The sequence below is a fragment of the Lepidochelys kempii genome, chromosome 7 (genome assembly GCF_965140265.1).
Source record: "Lepidochelys kempii isolate rLepKem1 chromosome 7, rLepKem1.hap2, whole genome shotgun sequence".
NCBI classification, from domain to species: domain Eukaryota; kingdom Metazoa; phylum Chordata; order Testudines; family Cheloniidae; genus Lepidochelys; species Lepidochelys kempii.
This window is the reverse complement of record NC_133262.1, coordinates 47,128,299-47,150,527: the sequence shown is the minus strand read 5'-3', so window position 1 is coordinate 47,150,527 and position 22,229 is coordinate 47,128,299. Positions and strand designations below refer to the sequence as shown.

The window sequence follows — 22,229 nt, the reverse complement described above, 5'->3', positions numbered from 1 at the left end:
AGTGCACAGCCATCCTCCCTTTGCTTTACATCAGCAGGCTGCAGTGCCTCCCCCCTAACTCCGCACATGCTCGCCCGCTCTAAACCTGCCGCGCGCCCGTGGAGGGCTGCGACTGCAGAGCCGCGGCCTGCGCGACGTTCCCTGCCAAGAACAAAGCCCCTGCGCGACCAGCCAGTGGGGCTCTCCCGAGCGGGAGCTGCACCTGGCCTCCATCCCTTTTCCCTGCCGCCGCCCCGAGAGGCATTGCCGGGTCCAGCTAATGTGTAGGTGTAGAGCAGACCTCAGAAAAGACCGAGTATCTGAGCCGTGCAACGGGGCGGGGGCGGGGGAGCGACTGGAAAGATACCCTCCCTTTCAGCGCTTGGGAGCCCAGCACTCCTGTCCCTTTGCGGCAGGGGAGGGTGAGCCGGGAACCAAGCAAGCTAGGCCGTGCTTGCTCATCGCTGTGGCAACCCGCCGGGCGGGAAGGGAAGGGAAGGCTGCACAAAAGGGGAAAGTGAGCCCAGGACAAAGGCAGCCAGGAGGGGAACAAAACTGAGGGCTTGCCCTGGAATCTGACCCCCCGCCCCTCCCCACTCCCAGCACCCTCCTTAGATTGATTTGGTAGTCCCAGGCCTGCGCAGGCTGGGGGAAGAAAGTGCAGGGGTTGGGGAGAGGGTCTCGTTAACTGAAAGCTCAGCAGTCTCTGAAACTGGGGGCAGATGTCAAAAGGCTCTGTAGGGAAAGCCCCCAACCCAGCTTTTTGTGGAGGAAGAGGTATGGGGAAGGAGGTAATTTGCTTCCTGGTTTAGTAGGGGTAGGAAGCTGCTTGCCTACCCACCCATCCTGGGCCCCGAATTAGATCTGCATGCTGGAAAATGGCTGCAAGTGAAATTCAAGCCGTCCCTGCCCCTCAGGGACTGGTTCCCAGTTCATGGAGGTGCCAAAGCAGCTGGGGGGTGTTTGTGGACACACCTGGCCAGACCATGCATGGTGCAGTGTGCAACTCCTCCTTGTCTAGGTCCAGCCAGCATCATCCGCACCAAACACCTGCCTCCTGGTCAGCGGGGCCCTTTCCTGGTGCATGAAGATCCCCTCCCCCCAGCTCTGACAGCACAGGTAGAATATTAAGGCTCCAGGGTGGAACAAATTGAAAAAAAATATACATTTCCCTACTGTAGCTGTTGACAGTTGGTATAGTGTCAATTAAGCTACACCAATGTATACTAGCTGAGGATCCGGGCTCATATTTCCAGTTTGGTTACTATTCATTTTTCAAGGCAACATGCTCATGTACTATCAGGAAACTATCTTCCACGGCCTTTAACTTAATGATCATTTAATGATAATCTGGAGAGTGTCAAAGGGAAACACAGAAATATCAAGCTATTTTTCAACTGCTTTCTCTGATCAGCTTAAATAAATTGTCAGCCATATTTCAAGATTGTGGGCCTGGATCCTGAATGGGGCCCTTTGGGTACTACTAACACGAGGAATAATAATTAATTAGTTAATTAATTAATAGTATGGACATTGAAATGCTGTTGCTCAGAATTAAGCGTTGTGAGAGAGCTGGAAGCATTTTAATTTGGCTAATCTGAGGAGGCAGAAGACACTTTAGACACTTAAAAAGAAAAGGAGGACTTGTGGCATCTTAGAGACTAACAAATTTATTTGAGCATAAGCTTTCGTGAGCTACAGCTCACTTCGTCGGAGCTTATGCTCAAATAAATTGGTTAGTCTCTAAGATGCCACAAGTGCTCCTTTTCTTTTTGTGGATACAGACTAACACGGCTGCTACTCTGAGACCTGTCATTTAGACAATTAAGATCCCAAATCCCTCTCTTGATTGCCTATGAGCTCACCCCACACACTGAGCCCAGAGCCCAGCACCAGGAATGAAAAAGCAGGAGCTTAGTTGGGTTTCCCAAAAGAAAGGACCACAGGGAGTAGCCTGCTGAGAAGAGCACTGGCCATGGCAGGTCTGGCTTTCACTACAAAAGGCTTGGGAGCAACATGGGTCCGTCAGTCATCTGGACGTTATGCAGAAAGAATGTTCGTGCTGGTGCAACAACAAAGCCTGCAGCGAGGTAAATCTAGGTAGGTAAGAAGCTTTGGAGGTTAGCTGTTAATTCACAGGGCATAATGTATCTGTTAGCTGGGCACTTGTGTAAGGGGACTGTTGCCCCCTTACTAACATTCAGCGGGGGTGTTTTAGTTGCTAGCTCCCAGTACTAAAAAGGGGGAAGGGTCGATGGGGAATCAGGACCCTGAGACTGACAGCCCCCAGAAACAATGGGGAGAGGCCAATGCTCCAGGTCAGCCTGAATGACAGGGCGGGCAGGCTAATCAGGGAGTCAGGAGGCCAGGGAGGTCCTGTTGTCCATGTGAGCTGGAATTGCCTGAGTCAGACAGAGTGGGGCCGAGCTAAGGAGAAAGCAGGGGCCAGAGCTGAGCTGGGGAGCAGAGCCATGCCAGATCCAGAGGGACCAGAAAAGCGGCCCAGAGAGAGCAGACCCTGTCCTGGGAGCAGAGCTGCAGCCCCAAAGCCGGAGGCACAGCCCAGAGAGAGCAGACTTGCCCTGGGAGGAGAGCTGCAGCAGCCAGAGCCAGAGGGGCCAGAAAAGCAGCCCAGGAAGCAGGTCAGTGCTGGGAGCAGAGTCACAGAAGCAGCCTGCAGAGCAGACCTGTCCTGGGAGCAGAGCTGCAGCAACCAGAGGCAGAGGTGCCAGAGAAGCAACCCAGGGAGCTGGAGGCAGAGCAGCAGTGCAGAGACCGAGGGGTGGAGCTGGGGCTGGAGCAGTCTGGAGCTGGGTGCGGTGAGCAGCTGGGGAGACCGAGGGGGACCCTGGGCAGCGGGCCCAGCACCGGGAGACGCCTCAGCTAAGAGGCTCTGCAGGCCAGGCTTGGATCGTAACCCCGACAGGGCGGGGGCGACACTGGGAAGAAGGGTCCTACCACTTAGAGCCTGAGAGCGTGTGGCCACCACCAGAGCAAGTGTCCAACCCACAGTATCCCTGCAGCACAGCCAGGGCCTGAGACGAAGGCCTGGGACTTACAAGGAACAGACTGTGAACGGCCCTGACATTCCAGAGACACTGTTTGTGATGTTCCCTGTCACAGAGCAGGGTGATGTGTTTCATTTAACCTTTCCCATTTTTCCTTATTCTTTTTAAAATTAATTGTTGATTAAATAACTTGTATTTGCTTTAACTTGTATGTAATGGTCAGTGGGTCAGAGAAGTGCCCAGTGCAGAGAGAGTACCCCGGAGTGAGGACACCCTAGCCCCTGTCCTAGGTGACCACAGCAGGGTTGGGGGTCGAGCCCCCAGGAATCCTGGACCCAGCCTTGTTGGGGTTACGAGGACTCTGCCAGACAGGAGAGTGGAAGGGGAGTCCTCAAGGGCAGGGAGGCCACTCGGTAAAGGAAGTGGGAGCGAGGACTCAGATCCTTTCGCTAGCCCACTTCACTGCGGTAGTGCAGAAGCCAGGAAAGTTCCCCACAATAGCGGGACTATTCCCCTGCTTAAACTTGGACGGGCATAACCATTGACCAGAGTTCCCCCTCCTCTGGCTAGGTTCATGTTATAACTGCAGCTAGGACTCAAACAAGGAACCTTGAGTATCACAGGCAGCGGCTCTGCCTGGGCCAAGCCAGCTGGAGCAGAGCTAAACTTGGCTCAGCTGGGAGTTGCTCTTAAAGACAGCCTGGAGATTGGTAGCTTCCACACCAAACTCCAGAATACTATGGCTGTTCCCAGAGGAGGCTGAAGAGATCTTGTCCCAGCTGAGAGATGTGGGGGAGCTTTTTCCTGAAGGAAATGAGCACATGGCTGGGGAAAATGAGGGCATTTCCCCTATCCTGGGGTAAATCATCAGCTGGTGAGTCAGAAAGGTCGAGTCCTTGGTGTGAGGCCAGCATGCCGCTCCCTACGGCTAAGGGGGAAGACCCCATGAAGACAAGAACAAGCCACTTTAGGTAAGTGGACATTTGGCCACCAAACCTGGACTCAATTAAAATTTCAGTTCTGGGTCATTTCTGGCAACTTTTTTGATGTACAAAAGTCCCCCAGCCCTTCTGGGAGGGACCCACACAAGCTACCCAACTGAGATGGCGACTCTCCATTCGCCAAGGTCTGGGAGCCATGACAAGGTCTGAGGAGCCCTCAGCAGGGAGTGGATAGGAAGATCTTGCCTCATACAAACTGGACGTTCATCTCACTCTTTGATGGGACCCCCACCAGACAGGAAGGAACACACAGAACTTCTGATATTGTGGAGGGTCTTATAACAAACAATTCAGCCCTACTGCAGAGCTGGGGTTAGCGCTGGCATTAGGGGACCTAGCATTTACAGAACCCTAGGCTTACACTAAGGTCCTGATCCAAAGTCTATTGAAATCAATAGAATCTGGCCAATGGGGGCCTTGCTGCTCTGACCTAGAGCTGGGGACCTGGTTCTGGTCCACCTCAGGCCTTTTGCCCCATCAAAGAAGGTATCAAACACTCCATGTTGTCCTTAACATGGGATGTGAATTCCTCCAGCTCAGCTAGGTGGAGCACATGTCAACAGCACAGGCCAAGCAAGGCCACTCTTCATCTCTGCATGTGATGCTGCAGGCCTCTTCACGTCAGCAGGTGAGCCGAATGAACCCAAAGCTTTTGAGAACCGTGGAACTGGAACCAGCCTGTGGGCTTGGTGGATGTGGAGGGATGGGAGCATCAGTTCTGGTAACTCTAGGGGTAAGAAGAGAAGGAAGGGAGCACTTTGCCTTGCTGAGATTGCTGATGCAGCCCGCTTGAGCATAGAGACCTTCTACGCCAGTGCCCTCTTTTGGACTATGTGTCTAGGGTGAGGTGGTTGAATTGCCACTCCATTACACTGGGGTTATACTGGTGTAACTCTGTTGGCTTCCATTACATCATAATAAACCTGATGGAATTGGGTGGAGATTCCGGACCAATTCTCAACTGTGCCAAGTACCCTGGGTGAAGCAGAGAATTTGGGCAGTCATTAGCTGCTTCCTTATCCAGTGATCGCTTCCTTCTCTCCATAGTTCAGGCCCATCTTCCTCTCTTCTCCATCCTGATGGATTTTGCCAGGCCCAGCCGCTGTAAATTGACACAGAGGCTTTTCAGGAGTCGCAACATTGCCGTGACACAACACGATGCTGCTGCATCTGCTTTTCACATCACAATGCCATGTATGTACCAGATCATGCAATATCATCATGCAGTGTCACATGTTTGCATGCCTTTTTGTGTTTCCATAAGTGCAATCACGTTTCACTAGCCCGGAGGTTCATGGTGAGTAAATTTTAAGCTCACCCACTCAGAGTGAACCTGGAGCATTTACAGTTCTAAATCTCTCATCTGTTCAATCAGAAAAGAGAAACAGCGCCATATGTTCTACGTGACCATTCACAGCTAAAGGACGTGGCTTGAATCTTGGACTTTCAGTTTGACAATGTGAGTGAACAAGATTCATGAAGAATTCTGTCGAGTGATGCCCAACAAGAAGTCAATCTGAGATAATCGTGACCTGCTCACAAATATCACAGAAACAGGCCAAAGAGGCAAAAATGATGGGGGAAAAGGATTCATTCTGAATTATCTGCACATCAATGTTGTTAATAACAATCAATAAAAGGACCGTGCTATGTGCTTCTCTCACTTCCAAGGCCAAATCCTTCGCAGACATGACTGGCTTGAGCCTCACAAGTGGGCTGTGAGACACATGAATGAAATTCCCTGCTCTAGAGAGTAAAAGGCTGTTCAGTCTTCTCTCCCATTCAGTCAGCTGAGGCGGTCGCCAAGGCTGCAGTTGTGATGGCATTGTTTTTTGATGGACATCTCTTCTCTAGGAAGATGATGGAGCCCACCAGCTCACAGTTCACAGAGGGGCCACCAAAACAGTTGTCAGACACCAGCTTCCAGTCACCCTAACCTTGGCCAAGTCTCAGTCCGTGTCTTAGAGGGGAGAGGCTCCATATACCATTTCCCCCATCCCTGGAGCCATCTGGCCCACATTGCGCTGGGGGCATGTCTTGGCTGTGCCATCTAAAGCAAAGGTGTCGGGGGCCTAGCACTTTCATTCCTCCCACTTCGGAAAAAACGTTGGCCCGGGGAGATCAGAAAGGGTTCCTCTTCCTCCTCCTTTTCAGTGGCGTTTACTGCCACCCAAAGATTAAAACAATTGCACCATTTATTTGGTTCCTATTTCATAAACATTTAGGTAGCTGATTTCTCAGCAAGCCTCTGCTATCAATCAAACTTGCCCAAAGTCCTCCTTTGAGCCTGTGATTCCAAGAAGAAAGAAAACAAAATTGGACTAATTTATTATTCATTCGTTCATTAAGTCCGTATTAACCAGATATATTATAAAAGAAAACAGGATTGCGCCTTTTGATCAGGGAACTCTCTGCTCATGAATATTCAGCAGCTTCCTCCCTCCCTCTCATTTGCACATGCTTTGCTTCCCAGCCTGCATCTTTTGTGAGGCATCGGGCGCATCATTCGGGCTCCTCCGACACAGCTGATCTCCAACGCCGCATTTACATGATATTTAGGGGGGGATATGAATGGCTCCCCCAAGGCCCGTCTCTGTTCTCCAGTGTCGCACAGCGCAAGCTGTTAGCCAAGCGCTCCCGCTGCTTAGCCCATTAAAAACCATCAGACCAGAAACACTGCAACTCACAACGCATTTTTCTTGTCTCCTCACTGTCGTTGGGAGCGGCCTGAGTCTGTTTCCTCCCGCGCCCAATCTGCAGGGAACCTTGCTGTTCCCTCTGAGGTAATCATATTTTTCCATCCGTAGGTGTCAGTCTCCAAAATGATACCGGGCCTGATCCAAAGCCCTTGGAAGTCGGTGGAGAGATTCCTATTTATTCCCATTTGCTTCTCTGAGCTTCAGGGCAGGCAGAGAATGCACTGGGCTTGGATTCAGGATATGTAAGTTCTAATCCCCTGCTCTGCTACTGATCGCCCCTTCCTGCCTCAGTTTCCCCAAGTGCATATCCACGTTTGAATACATTGCCTTTATAATGTGACATCACCATGGGGGCATGATGCTTCACTGGTTACCACAGAGAAGGAGAGTGGGTGAAACATACAAATGGGACCCAGGATGCTGGGGCTCTATTCCTGGCTCCGTCACTGAGTTGTATGACTGTTGGCAAGTTACTCAGCTGTGCCGTGCCTCATTTCCCCACACCTGGAGGACAGTTGGGGAGCAAGGAATGAGCTCGGAGACTTAACGGAGCAGCTCCATTTGTGATCCTGGAGGTTGTCCCCTCCTTGAGTCCAGAATAGTGCTGAAGCACGTTGCAGGGAGGAGGGGGCTGAGAGGTGTATGGCCTGCTGCTGCTCGTCTTCTGCTGCTCATCTTCTTCTGGTGTAAACTGGCAGAGCCAAATTGACCACAGTGGTGCTACGCCCAGTCGTGCCAGCTGAAGGTTTGACCCTGGATGCCATTGCCCCAGCACCTTCCCTCAGCACCAGTATCAGAGCATGTGATTCACAGGTTTGGGGTGTTTGGTTGGCAGAAGGAAGCTGATGTCACTCAGGCTTTATGGCTGTTAAAGGGAATGCAAACAGACAGCAGGATGTGGTGGATGATGGGGGCAGGAGAACTGGGTGGTGCTGGTGGGATGGGGGAGGGTGGATAATGGGGACAGGAGAGCTGGGCGGTACCCGTGGGACGGGGCAGTGAGCGGACGACGGGGACAGGAGAGCTGGGCGGTGCTGGCAGGAGGGGGTGGGGGTTGGATGATGGGGGCAGGAGAGCTGGGTGGTACCCGCGGGATGGGCATAGTGTGGATGATGGGGGCAGGATAGTGGGCAGTGCTGGTGGGATGGGGCAGGAGGCAGCGATGGGGTGGGAGAGCTGGGTGGTGCTGGCAGGACAGGGCAGGGGGCAGCGATGGGGTGGGAGAGCTGGGTGGGGCAGAGGCCTGACAGTGGGAGAGGCGGACGGGGTGATGGTGCAGGATCAGGGAGCAGCACAAGGCCTGGGCCTGAAAATAGGAAAGAGGGCTGGGAGAGCGGCGCGAGGCCTTGTCCATGTTGCAGGACAGTGGAACAATGAGACATGGCAGGCCAGGGCCCGATGACAGGACCAGCACTGACGTGACTGGGCAGGGCACAGACAGCAGAGACGAGAGGGCCAGGCTGAGGAGGGAGTGACAGTTGCCTGTGGAACAGGGATCCTCATCCCTGCATCCTCCGTGAAGCTGATAAAGACATGGCGCCTTTCCCACCCCCTCCCCTGTGGGAGCACTCACCCTGCTCGGGTGCCTAGGAAGTCTGGTCCCGTTCTGTCCCTCCCGAGGCTGCTGGGACTGAGCACAGACAGGAACATTTGTTGTTTCCACAGTGTGAAAAAGCAACATATGTCTGCAGTTTCCACAGCTTGGGGAGTAGTGCTGGGAGGCAGAGCGCTCCCTGGGTGCTGCGTGTCAGGGACAAGCACGTGGCCTGCCGGGCTACAGGGAGACATGGGATAGTGCTGCAGGGAGAAGGAAAGAAATCTATGCACCAGGCCCCAGCTGCTGCTGGCCCCCCGCCAGCCACTGAGGGTGTGCCCTCTGCCTGTGGGTGTACAAGTACCATGGAGAGCTGGCACTGCAGGTGCCGTGGCAGTGGGGGCATTAGAAATGCAGTCAGATCCTGGACAGACAGACAGATATAGGGATGGATGGAGGGATGGACAGCGCGTGTGTGTAACAGAGAGAGACTCACCTCTTGCTCCATTTATGTGAGTGCACCAAACTCTGCTCCTAGGGTTCCCTGCAGGGCCCCCTAGTTCCTTCTGGCCGACAGGCCATGGCCACCTCTCTGATACATGGGCTGCATCTGCCACATGAGTCACCAGAACCGAGCAGCATCAGGCAGCACTGCTAGTGGGGTGGGCCCCCAGAACAGCTGTGCAGACCTGTGTGGGTTCATTGTTCCTACTGCCCTAGGAGGCCACAGCTGAATACAGGCCAGGAGATTTGTTGTGTGCATGCTGCCAGCAGCTCCTGCGCAATGGGAACTGTCGGTGACCAATATTACAGGCTCCTGTCAGCCTCTGTCTCCACCTCCACCATCCCCATCAGCTCCCACCTTCCTCCGAGAAACCCCTTTATCTAAGCCCCTGCTGCCTCTTCTGAACAAAGCGGGACAGTTTCAGCCCTGCCCCAGCTCCAGTGATAACCAAGTTACCTCAGGGCTCGGCGTAGACGGGCTCAGACTGTTTTGGTTGCCAGCCAGGGGTTAAGAATGCTGTCCTTTCTTCTTCGCCACATCAGTCATTTGCCCTGAGGGCCAACAAGTTACTTCACTGGCTCCCTGGGATGAAGAGCAGAAGGTACAAGAAGGGGGAAGAGTTAGCGTGCTAGTCCCTTGGCCTTGGGCTGGTTGGATGAGAGCAGAGAAGACTCTTAAGAGGCATGGACGGCTGTTGTATGGCTGTTCTTTCTCCTCCTCTGGCCTCACATCCCCAGCCTCTGTGGAATAGAGAGCACCTTTCCATGGTGATGGACATCTCTGCATCTTCTGAAGGTGTATGGTGGAACTGTCTGTAGCCTGCCCCACACCTGTGTTCATAGGCACTGACCACCGAAAAGAAATAGTAGGTGCTCAGCACCACTCGCCGCTGATCAGCTGTTCGGTGGCCCTGCCGATCAGCTCCTCCCTCGTCCTCCCAGCCCTCCCGCCCCCCATTGTTCAGCTGTTTGGTGGCAGGTGGGGGGAGGGGAGGGAGTGCTTGGGGGAGGGGACAGATCAGGATCAGGAAGAGGTGGGGTGTGGCAGAGCCTTGGGGTAAGGGGTGGGGTAGGGGCAGGGCCTTGGGGCTGAGTGGGGGTGGAGCATCCCCAGGGAAAGCTGAAAGTCTGCACCTGTGCCTCAAGGGAGAGCGGAGCAAAGAACTTGCAACTGTATCGTGTATTCAGTCATTTTGCCTTTTTTTTTTTTTTGCTCCATGGAGCAGGCACAGGCAGATGGTGCTTTCCTCGCATTTTCTTGTTACGCCACTAATTATTTCACAAATATCAGTTACGAGTGCCTGGATAGCCAAACTTTGCCTGGTTGCGATTTGGTCACTTGGTATTGTTTCCGCTCCCTGATTACCGGGGCGATGCTCAGCCAATCATTAGGTCATTGGTGCATGTGCCCTTTGAACCGCCTTCAAAAAATCACTTTCCCCCAACATTGGCAGAAGTAAACCTCGGCTGCCGGGTTTTGTTGTTTGGAAAGGCAGGCGCCCCAGCTGCTGGGACGCTGGCGTGACAGTCAGTGCTGGCTCTGCCAAAGATCTGTCATGTGACCTTGGGCAGGATCCCTCCCTCTGCCTCCATTTCCCCAAGTTCTCGTGAAGGTTTGAGTACTCGGGGTGATCTGTTGGAACTCTTCACCCAGCTCCAAGGTTTGAAGGCCCATTGAACATCCATTCGAAATGGGAGAGCGGAGGAATGGACTTTCAGTCACCCCAAAAGAAACCTTTGAGGAGGCACATGGTGAGAGCTCAGGAGGGCAGGATGGGTGTGAGGCCCTCCACCCAAGCCATCTTAGTCTGAGCGTGATGGGGACTGGTTGCCAGACTATTCCACAGCTTCTTTCCCTGCCCCACACGCCAAGCAACAGCCACCCTAGGCAGCCTGCTTCCTCCTCAGAGAAGGTTATTAGGTGGCTGGGGTGCTACTCATTGGCCTGGGCAGGTGTCCAGGAACACCTGCCTGCAAGAGCGAGGCATGGCTGCTGCATCCCAGGGGAAGGCAGCAACAGTGCACGAGAAGTGCCGCATTTCCATTTGAATGTGGCATTATTCCGCCCAGTTGGCCAGAGCTGCTTGGGATTGTTCTGCGACCCTGCCACTCTCAGCTCGCTGTTTAGACACACAAATCCCAGCCGCTTAATTTTGTGCACAATGGGGGAAGGAGATTAGGCAGTTCAAACACAAACAGATGAGCCCAGATTCGCCTTTTAATCAAAGCATCTTTACTCCACTTAATTGTGTTGTATGTGTTTATTCAGCTGCGGCACCACCACCCGCGCCCGCCCTCTCAGTCACTCCTTCCAGAGCCAGCTTTCCTCTAACACCTTCTGGGGAGATGTTAAGAGCCAGTGGCTTCCACACAACTGCTGCTCCAGAATTCCAGCCTGGGGTTCTTGCAAGTTCTTGCTTTCTAGGCCTGTAAGCTTCCTCCCCATTTCTCACACCATTAACCACGGTGCCATCTGCTGGAGCAGAGACAATTGATTTCCTGCAGCCTCCTCCCCTTCCCTGCAGAATTCCCAACCCTTTGCACGGGTGGCAGAGTTGCATGCCCGCTTTGCATGGGTGTGAGTAGCTACAGTGCCACTCCGGCTCAGAAAGGCTAAAGGCCTGCATCTCCACCTTGTTGTGCCAGGTTCATGCTGTGCAGGCAGGGAATTTTCTCTGCCATCAGTCAATTTACACTGGTAAAAAACTGGTGGAAGAGAGTGGCACATCAGGCCCTGAGTCTAGATGGAGTCCTCCAGCCAGATCCTCAGGTAGTATATCTCTAGTCAAAACAAATGAAGCTTAAACATGCATTGAAAGTTCATGGACCTACATCGATTGACACCAGCTGAGGATCTGGACTGTATAATGTAGGCCTTCTTCTGACCCCTAAGTGCTGCAACAATTGAGGTACTGTTTACATGCACTCTGTACTCATTTAGGCTTCCTTTGGCATAATTTACCGCCCCCACCCTTACTCCGAGGATGTAATTTACCACCCCCCTTACTCACCTACCACCTCTGAATTTGGCCTCCGGAGACTAAGCTCAGAGGGGAGTCCCAGCTGGGATAACCTATACACCAAGGGGTCAAAAGAGAGGAGTGGGGCAAGAAAGGTGTAAAAGGTGTAAATTTAAGCCCCCAAGTTCGGTGAACATCCACCTCCTTTTGCCTTGTGAGCTAGAGCAAATTAGATTCCTTGCACAGTGAGAGAGCGCATGTATGTAGCTCTAAGGGAACATAACTGGGTCTAGCTCAGGTCATGGAGATATTTAGCCTTGTGCTGCTTGTTTCCCTGTTTCAAAGTGGTAGGGTGACCATACGTCCCATTTTGGCAAGGACAGTCCCCTTTTTTAAGCCCTGTCCCTGATGTCCTGACTTTTTTGGCCAAAATGGGCATTTGTCCCTTTTGCCTTTGCCAGTTGCAAGTTGCTCTGATCAGTTGGCAAGAGCAAATGGAACAAATGCCCAGTTTTGCCAAAAAAAGCGGGTTGCACCCCCTTGGGGGGCATGGAGGAATGTTTGGGGAGGCCAGTGGTGACACGAGGTGCTGGGTAGTGGGGCTTGAGCAGTTTGTCCACAGAGGTGTGGGGGCTGGAGGGGCTCAGGCGAGCGATGATGCCAGGTGGCTCAGGCCAGCCCCATGTGGTGTCCTGATTTTGCTGTGGTAAATGTGGTCACCCTACAAAGTGGGGATACTAATTCCCCACTCATAGGGGTGTTAAGAAGGTTGATATGTGAATGTTTGTAGAGAGGTGTAGAAATGCAAAGAATTGCTATTATCATTCAACAGGAGAGACTGGATGGGGGGGGGGGGGTACGGTTGCCTACTGTCTAATTGCACAAACCCAAACACCCTTGTCCTGCCCCCGCTCACTCCAGCCCCCGTCCCTCTGTTGCTCGCTCTCCACCACCCTCACGCACTTTCACTGGCTGGGGCAGGGGGTTGGGGTGTGGGAGGGGGTGAGGGGTGCAGGCTCTGGGAAGGAGTTTGGGTGCAGGAGGGGGCTGGGGCAGGGGATTAGGGTGCGGGAAGGGGTGGGGGGTGCAGGCTTCAGCGGGGTGGTGCTTACTCGGGTGGCTCCCAGAAGCAGCGGCATGTCTGGCAGCGGCTCCTAGGCTTAAGGGTGGTCAGGTGGCTCTGCGCACTCCCCCTGCCTGCAGGTACTGCCCCCAGAGCTCCCATTGGCTGTGGTTCCCCATTCCTGGCCAATGGGAGCAGAAGAGTCGGCGCCCGGGGTTGGGGCAGCATGCAGAGACCCCCTGGCTGCACCTCCGCCTAGGGGCCAGACATGCCGGCAGCTTCTGGGAGCACCGTGGAGCCAGGGCAGATAGCGAGCCTGCCTTAGCCCCACTGCGCCGCCAGATTTTTAATGGCCTAAAATCTCCTGGATTGGCTTCAGTAGCCTCCGGGAGATTGAGCCTGATTCTGGGAGACTCCCAGCCAAACTGGGAGGGTTGGCAACCCTAGCGCGGGGTGGGGCTGGGGAAAAAGCTCTTCTCCAAACACAAATATCAGGTTGGAACACTAATAATTAATTCCTACAATAGCATGGGGAATGCAGAAAATGATGGGCCAAGCTTCTTGTAAAGATCTCCACAAAACTCCCCTTTAAGAGTCAGACCTCGAATCCCAGTTCATTGACTAACCTGGTTTACGTTAAACCAGTGCAACATGTGCAAACAAGGCCTGAGATACCTTTCTCTGGGAGGGAGGATGGTTGTGTAGTTGGGGCACTGTAGTTCAGAAATTCTGGGTTCCTAACTTGGGTGCAGTCTCCTGGGGTGACAGTATTTGGATGCCCAGTGGATTTACAAAAGCACCTAAATGACTTTCAGTGGGAGTGTACCAGGGCTGCCTGCCCCTTTAAGGGCCAAGGAGCCTTGGGTCAGCCAGCTGTGTCCAATTAGCTCTGCCTTGCTACACTGGCTTTGGGTGCAGGACTGAAAAGGAGCTTGAGCCAGTAATGCTCCAGCCAAGAGGGACTGGGAGGCCAGAAGCCTAGGAAACTGCAGCTGGCTTGAAGAAGCATGTGCAGGGAGCAAGCCTGGGGGAGTAAGGGAGCTGAACACAGCTCTGGGAAGGAGGATTGGAGACTCCTGACCAAAAGGAAGAAAGACACTGAACTGGGGTTGTGGCCTTGAGGACCAAACTCCTGATTCCCAGAGAAAGACTGCACTGAACCCAGCTCTTGCAGCTCTGGATTCAAGGAGACAGGAGGATAAAGGGAGACAGCCCTTCAGGGAGGTGAGGCTGTGCCCAGTGGAGTGAAGCATGAGTTCTGTTTTGTAGGTAGAAGTTCTACACTAGACCACAGAAGGGGAAGGCTTTTAGTGCTATGGACCAGTTGAGTTACTGAGGAGTCCAAGGGGGGAAACTGAGGCAGGGCACCACAGCGCCACCCCAGGCCAAGAGGGGGCACTTGGGAGGCGCTTGCACGGTTACATGGAGTTAGGCATCTAAGCCACTTACGTGTTTTTGTAAATGCCACGAGGTGCCTATGTTCAGTCTTAGGCACCGAAATACCTTTGTAAACCTGACCCTCAATATATCTAAGTCTCCATTCCTGGCTGCTGGATGAGTATAATAATGCTTCCTTTGTCTACCTGTGGTGACTATGAGCTCGCTGGAGCAGGGACCATCTCTCACTATGTGTCTTTATAGTGCCTGGCACAATGGGGCTCTGATCTTGGGTAGATACTACTGTCATACTCAGATTTGGGACAATTAAGCCCAGATCCTCAAAGGTATTTAGGTGCCATTCTCCTATTGATTTCAATGGGAGTTGGGGATCTGGACCTTAGATATACCAAGATGATGGGTGCCTCAGAAATAGCAGCACTAGGCAGGAAGCAGTTGGAGTAGGACAACTAGGGGGGAGGGATAGCTCAGTGGTTTGAGCATTGGCCTGCTAAACGCAGGGTTGTGAGTTCAATCCTTGAGGGGGCCATTTAGGGGATCTGGGGCAGAAATTGGGGATTGGCCCTGCTTTGAGCAGGGGATTGGACTAGATGAACCTCCTGAGGTCCATTCCAATCCTGATATTCTATGATTCTATGACAGCTTCTAGGGAACCTGCCACCTGTGGGTTGTTTCAGGAGAGCCCACGCAGATGCTGGAGTTCAGAGTACCAAGAGATCAAAGCACAGGAAGAGAGAAGATGTCTCAGAAAGCCGACTGCACTGAGGGCCTGATGTCTGGCGTTGCAGACTCAAAGAAGACCTGAGCCAGAGGACATCAAAGGCTGCTGCCAATGTGCATAACATTGGACACTCAGGAAATCAGATGGGGCTATTCCAGCAATGCTTTTATAGGTTGCAGCCATCATCAGCCCAGTCGCTCACAGTGAGAAAGTGATAGCAAGAGCTCTGGCTTCCATAAAACACCTTGTGGCCTTTATCTGGACCCGTCAATGTGGATTCAGCGAGCAGCAGTGGGGGTAGGGAGGGGAGGAAGTGATGAGAGGTGAGAAGTGATGGTGCCATGTCTGCAGCTAGGAAAGAGCAGGCTGGAGAAGTCTTGTCTGGGGCAGCCACTAAGGTAACCCTACCCCAATGGAAGTGCTAGCCAGAAATCCCCTGCTCCCTGCCCCCAACTTCACACCCATCAAGAAAACAGCAAATTGCCCCAGGTGGACCAAGTTGAAGCTGATTTCCAGCTACCTCAGAGAGAATTTCACTCAGGCAAATAGACAGTGGCCCTGTCCCCGAGCTGTAATGGCTGCGAGAAGGGAAGAGATGCTGGGATCCAGAGCAATTAACTTGTTTTTAATCACCTCAGCCCATATGTTCCTCATTTAGTCTGCAATTTGAGACAGAGGGAGAGAGACAGCCCCATTGTGTATGAGTGGCTGTGTGGGCATGTGAGTGTCTGAGAAAGTATAGCTCTGTGTGTGAGACAGAGTATAGGTATATGTGTATCTAAGAGTGGATGGATGGATGTGTGGATGTACAAATGCATGGTTGTCTCTGGGCGTGTGCAAGTGTGTTTGTGGATGTGTGTGACTATATGCCAACGTGTGTGTCTCTAACTTCTCCATCAGTGGTGCAAACAATGTCCCAAAATGCCCAACGTGTTAGGTTCATACTTAAAACACCCCTATATGAATCACTGAGTATTGCAAAACAGTCTAGCTTGCTCCAGATCCCTGAACAGAACTATCATGCTGGTAGACTATTTTGCTACAGTGAAATGCCCAAAGCTAAGGCAGACTCTTGCCAAACACAAAGTACAGTGCAAAGCCAGACAGAAGCAGCTGGGCAGTCACAGAGCAGAGGAAAGATTGGGAGAGGGGAGTCATGCTATTTGAGGATGTTCAAGGAGAGACTTCTTCAAATTACCCAGAATCATTACAGATTTTTTTATCACAATGGTGTGAGGAGAAGGTGTTGCGGTCTTGCCGTGTAATAACCTGCGGGTGGGCGCTAGTGACAGATGTAGAGCGGGGATGAAACCCCAAGACTGGGAAGCCCAGATCATACCTGCCTCTGCCAGGGGCTTGGAATCTGTCACTTTTGTGCTTTGGCAACATGTCTCCAGCTTGTCAGATCAAGAAAGAATTGAATTCAAAGGGGGCGGGGGTGGGGCGGGATTTGCGTATGCAGCCGTACTTGGATGCCTGAGAGTGTATAGATGTGTTTGTGTGTGTGAATAGATCTATGTGTCTCAGTATGAATAAATGTGCGTGCGTGTGTGTAGGGCTGTGTGTGTCTGGAAGAGTGCACAAAGATTTGTGTGTGTATATAACTGAGAGGTTAGAGAGCTGTGTGTATGTGTGTGCGTTCATTCTTCTGCTCACCTGTGCTGGAGAGAAGGGGCAGATTAGGAGAGGGGGCCCATAGCTAAACCGGAAAAATCCTCCTCTTATGATGCATCTTCACTGAAATCAGTGTAGTTGCACCAATGCAAGTGAAAGAGGAGTCTGGGCCCACAGCTGTAACATCGGCACACCCTGGCACTCCGTTCTGCTAGAGCTTGGAGCACGTGCAGAGGGTGTCTCTCTCTCTCTCTCTCCCTCGCTCTCTCTATTTGGCTGATCAAATAGAGTCAAACTGGACCCCAAAAAAATAGGCTGATTTTAAAAATGCATGACTTTGAAGTTATGGAAATGCAAGACAGCAGCAGCCAATGGAGCGTGTTGGCAAAGGGATTTTTTGTTCCCCCTTCCTTTGATTAAAATTGGGTTGCAATTCATTAATAAAGGAAGAGTTGTACTGAATAAAGCTCCATCGCTTGTATCAGGACAGAGCTGCATAATTAACCCAGCTCCAGTCTGATTAGATGGGGAAAAAAGGCTTTTCAGTTTTGGTGCCTTCTCATAAAAGCCCGACACATTTGCCTTCCCTTGCAGGGAATTGATTTGAGCTTATTTAAAAATGAAGCTTGCAGCACGGCATAGCGGCTTCATGGAGCTGTATAAAAAGTGCTCTGATAATATTTTATTCATCCCTCTCTCTCCTTCCCTTTGCTCTGGAAATTCCAGGAGCTCCTGGCAGTCTCTGCAGGCAGCTTGGGGAGAGGAGCAAGAATCCCCTTTTAGAAAGCAATTACACATGCAAGTCACATCAGTTCAAGCCAAACTGTGAGCCGGATCCCGTAGCTGATGTAAGTCCATGTAAGTTCTAGCCAAGTCACTAGAGTTACGGTTGTTTGCACCAGCTGAGGAGCTATCCTGTGTATGTTTTTCCCCCTCTTTCCCTCTAATTAATGTCCCTCTCCATTTGTAGAAACCAGCTCTGCAACACTCCAGGAGGGAGAAAGATAATAGAGGATTTCTAGGCCAGGTCCTCGGCGGATGTGAATGGGTATCAGAATGGTGAAGAAAGTGCAGTGGCCCCGATTTCCACCAGAGGAGGATCCGGCCTGTTTAATCTGATTGGAACTACCACTCAACTTCAAAGCATAATGGACCACACAGCTGTGTTTGCAGAGTCCCTGAGCTGGGTCCAGGTGCTCTTTGGGGCATGGATTACAGAGCTGCTGGAGGACTACCTGGCTCCAGCACAGAACCTGAGGGGTGAGAAAGCTCTGTAGTGCATTGTGGGGAGCTGGAGCAAATTGTGACCCAAAGGGTTTTTGCTGTGCAAACCCCAGTGTGTTTTCACTCTTCCTCCCAATTCCCGTCTCCTTTCCTGTATATTCCCACAGTGCAATCCACATTCCATCAGGTCTAGTCTGTATCCTGTGCATCCTGGAGGCGTTCTTTTCTCTGCCATGGTGGCTCATGTAAGTTGCTGGGCTCCACACCCTGGTGTGGTCTCCCTGTGGCTGGCGCTACTGTGGCTATGCAGGGAGGAACCCGCCCCGTGGCTGCCTTAGATCTCCTCTGACTGTGGCTCTGGGTGCGGTGAGGGAGAAGCACAAATCGGTGGGGAAGGGCAGGCAGTGGGCCAACCCATGGTTCCAGATTTTCCTCTTGTGCCAGTATGCAAGGGGGCATATTGTGTCCTGACAAGGGCCGTAGCAAAATACCTCCCCCATTCCCCCAAGGAGCTAGAGGGAAGTCATTGTGCCTCTCTGAGGCTCATTTCCTTCCTGGGACTCCCCCTGTGGGGCTGCAGTTACATGCCCCCTCCTTGCACAGCACTGAGCCCAAAGGTTAAGTCTAGCCCAGACCCTCCATACTTGCATCTCTAAGCATTGTGTCTCCCTGGGGAAACACCTTCTGAATGGAGTTCCTGTAACTCTCCTCCTCCTTGGTTTCCACTGGGTGACCCACACCCGCACAGTTGGGGGCCTGTACATCAGCACAGCTGCAGCCTCACCATGAGAACAACTGGGGAGGTGGGAGCATAGCCTGGAACACCATGCTGGATAACTCTATTCAAAGAGAGGAAGGCTGGCCCTGTGATTAAAGCCCTGGCCTGGTATGCAGGAGGTGGTGGTTCAATTCCCATTTCTGCCCCCAGACTGATTGACTGACCTTGGGGATGTCCTGTAATCTCTGTGCACCACAGTGCTCCATCCCTAAAATGTAGAGTATGATTGGGACGATGCAGTCCTGAACATGGGGGGGCCCTGATCTCAGTTGGTGACCTTAAGTGTTAGAGTAATATTGACACTATGAATAGACAGAATGGTGGTGAAAAACACCCCAGGCCTATCAGCGCTGCAATCGTAAATTCTAGGTTCTTCATCTGCTCGTGCAGACAGAGCCTATTACTATTTTCTGGACTGATTTATCCAATCAAGCGGGGAATGAAATCAATCTCTCATCTGATTTTAAAGTGTAGACTTTAGTGTGCAATTATATATTTTTTTTTAGGTAGCAAATTTAATCCAGCTGATGGCTTTCTAGCTGAGCACTGGTGGGGGACAAAAAGGAGCTGCACAGTCATCTTTAAATATCTTAGGTGCCATAATCCCTGTGTCTGGATCCCTGTCTCGCACCTTTCGTGTGTTTTTAATTTAGGCGTACAGTATTTATTAATTTTCAGCCCAACTGTTTATTCTGTCTTTAGCAAACCTTAACATGTTATGATACATTTCATAACACGTGCTGTTCTTTTATCGAGCCAGATGCAGCAGGGGCCAGCCCCGTGGGAGATGCCTGCAAGTCAAAACAGGCAAGAAAGTCAAAACTAGCATCAAATAAAGGGTGAGCTTCTCCTCAACATGCAGTGCAAATCATTGCCAGCCCTGATAATCCACTCATTTACACCAGTTTTGCACTGCTGTAGCTGCATTCATTCCAGTGGGGTTACTCCTGATTTATGCTGGCCCAAGTGAGGAATTGGCCCCAGGGGGGTGGAGCTACATTGATTTACGATAGCATCAGATCTGGCTCCAGGTGTCTGTATTTGGTAACAAAGGTGGATGGGGGATGTTTCTCAAGGGCTTCCCCCAGCAGTGGGCTCCACCACCAGGTCCTGGACCCTCTGGATAGATCGGGGAACCCGTGGATTGTTGAGACTTTGTATGAATTCAGTGCTGGTGGAAGATGCTGAGATGGCAGCCCCGTGTGCCTGAACTCCCCTTTTTATCCACAGAATAGAAAGTACAGACTTCTCCTGCCTGGCCAGTATGCCTCAACCCTGAGCGGGAGGGGGAACTATCTGCAGGGGGAGAGTACAGCTTGGTCTCCATGGCCCATTCAGTCCCTGATCCCTCTGCTAAAATAACTGCTAAGGGGCTGTTTAACACCAGCTGTGGTAACTGTAGCTGGGCTGTGTGGGCTCTTATAATTATTTCTTTTCTCATTGTATCCACAGTGTGCTAGGCACTGCACCCTGCCACCCCACACACCGGAGGGCACTGCCATTGCCTTGAAGAGCTTAGAATCTCGGCACTTGCCCCAGTGACAACTTGATGGACATACCAAATGCATTGCACGTGGGCAACCAATTGGGTCACTCATTTGTCCTGGTCTGGATTTGAGTGGACACCCTATAGGGGCATCATATACCCAATCTGCAAACCAGCCCCAGTTTTTCTATTTATCTTAATGCAGAAGACATTCTAAAAAAAATGACAGCTGTTTCAGTGATCTGACCTTTTCTGAGAAACATTCATTGATGCCTGGAGAATAAATTATAGGGCGCAGTCTTGCCTGGAATGGGGATGGGATTGGGGGGGTAAGCTGGTGGGCCTTTTGGATCACTGGTTTCTATGATGATTCTACAGTCTTTCTCTGCGAAGGTCACCAGTGTATTGCAGAACATTCATCCAACCATCCATAGTGACACCTTGGTGTTCGTCATTTAGATTTCTGCAACACATTTTCGCTGACCCTGCCTTTCTCCCCATGTTGAAGCTAATTTCTCCATTGATTGGTTCTTACTTGGTTTAAAAATAGCTGGTTTGTAGCACAGAAGGGTAAAATTAGCAGCTTGCACTTGCTTTTACACAGATTTACAGCTGTTACAGAAGAGAGATGTCGGGTCTCTCATAGCCTCACTGCTTGCACTAAACTGCTACCTTGTTCCGGAGCCTTCTCCCCAAGTCCTGATGACCTGACTCTTCCTATTAGCTTCTTTCATCTTAAGACTGATCTTAGAACATACTCTGACTCTTTGTACCTGGGGGGAACACGCAGCACCCCAGTGTTCATCCTTGTAAAATGATTGTGTGGTATCCAATGCAAAGTTTGTCATGTCGGGTGACTTCGGAAGGCTCATAATGCACTGAGCATTGTTGTTACAGTAATGTTATAGGTTTATAATTTGATGTATGTAGTTATGAGGCTGAAAATGTATCCTCATGGCTTAAAATAAGCCTAGGCAAAAACTCTCCAAGAGCAGAGAGTCAGTTCACACCTCATCAGGGCAGGTATGGGACAAACCCAGCCCAGCCTCACAGGAACAAAGGACGCTGGCCTAGGCAGCAACAAAAGGATCTGTGGGACTCTCAAGTGAGTCACCCCCCTTCCTTTGGCCAGTTTGGGACTGCGATGAGGTAATGTTCACCTGACTCTGAAGGGAGGAGGGGACAAAGCCAAGAGAGAAGAAAGGACATGATAAAAGGGAGAGACTTTGCCATGCTCTTTCTCTCTCTTTCTCTTACATCTACAGACACCACACGAAGTGACTGAAGCGCTGATCAAAGGGGAGAGCCTGGCTGAAGAGCAACTAGCCAGCCTGTGGCGAGAAGCATCTAAGTCTGTAAAGACATTGAAAGTGTTAAGATCAGCTTAGACTGCATTTTGCTTTTATTTCATTTCACCAAATCTGACTTATGTTTTGACTTATAATCACTTAAAATCTATCTTTCATAGTTAATAAATCTGTTTGTTTATTCTACCTGAAGCAGTGCGTTTGGTTTGAAGTGTGTCAGAGGCACCCCTTGGGATAACAAGTCTGGTACATATCAATTTCTTTGTTAAATTGATGAACTCATATAAGTTTGCAGCAGCCAGGAGGCATAATTGGACACTGCAAGATGGAGATTCCTAGGGTTGTGTCTGGGATGGAGATATTGGCTAGTGTCATTCGGTTGCAAGTAGCTGGGATCAGCTTACATGCCAGAGGCTGTGCGTGAACAGCCCAGGAGTGGGGGTTCTCACAGCAGAGCAGGGTAAGACTGGCTCCCAGAGGCAAGAATTAGAGTGACCTAGCAGATCACCAGTCCAGATAATACCAGAGGGGAACGTCACGTATACCTACAGAAAGTAGGCCACATCCTGAAGTCCTTGGTCCTTGAGCAGGCAATGGGTGTTTTGACAAAGGACTTAGAGAGGACTTCCGAATTCAGACCAGTTTCTTTCCCAGCAAGCAGATTGCTTTTGAATGGACAACTGTTTTTTGCCCTGTTTCCTACCTTAGAGAAGTGATTAACTCTGAAAAAGACTCCTGGCCAAACTCAGTCCTCCATCTCTGCAGATTCATGTACAGCTGGCATCCTCTTCTGGGGCAGGATCTAAATTTCTGGTGGTCTCCAAATGAGTCAAACTTTCAGCACTGCTAATGGGCCTTCATGGGTAACCTGGTAAACAAAGAATGAGCCACCCTCTTTATGGGTAGTTAATTCAGTTCTCATGAAAAAACACATCAGCCAAAATCAGCTAAGC

General features: G+C 51.3%; 1 long non-coding RNA gene across 3 annotated transcripts; it reads left to right on the top strand.

Moving 5' to 3' along the window:
* Nucleotides 1-107: 107 nt before the first annotated feature.
* Nucleotides 108-21,418, top strand: LOC140914533 (uncharacterized). 3 transcript variants are annotated; one of them, XR_012159889.1, is made up of 5 exons: nucleotides 108-263; nucleotides 17,208-17,339; nucleotides 17,452-17,741; nucleotides 19,244-19,322; nucleotides 19,936-21,418. It is a non-coding gene; the product is annotated as an uncharacterized lncRNA (long non-coding RNA). The 3 variants fall into 3 exon arrangements; XR_012159890.1 differs by having other exon boundaries at nucleotides 108-2,079; XR_012159888.1 differs by lacking the exon at nucleotides 17,208-17,339 and having other exon boundaries at nucleotides 108-2,079.
* Nucleotides 21,419-22,229: the final 811 nt, after the last annotated feature.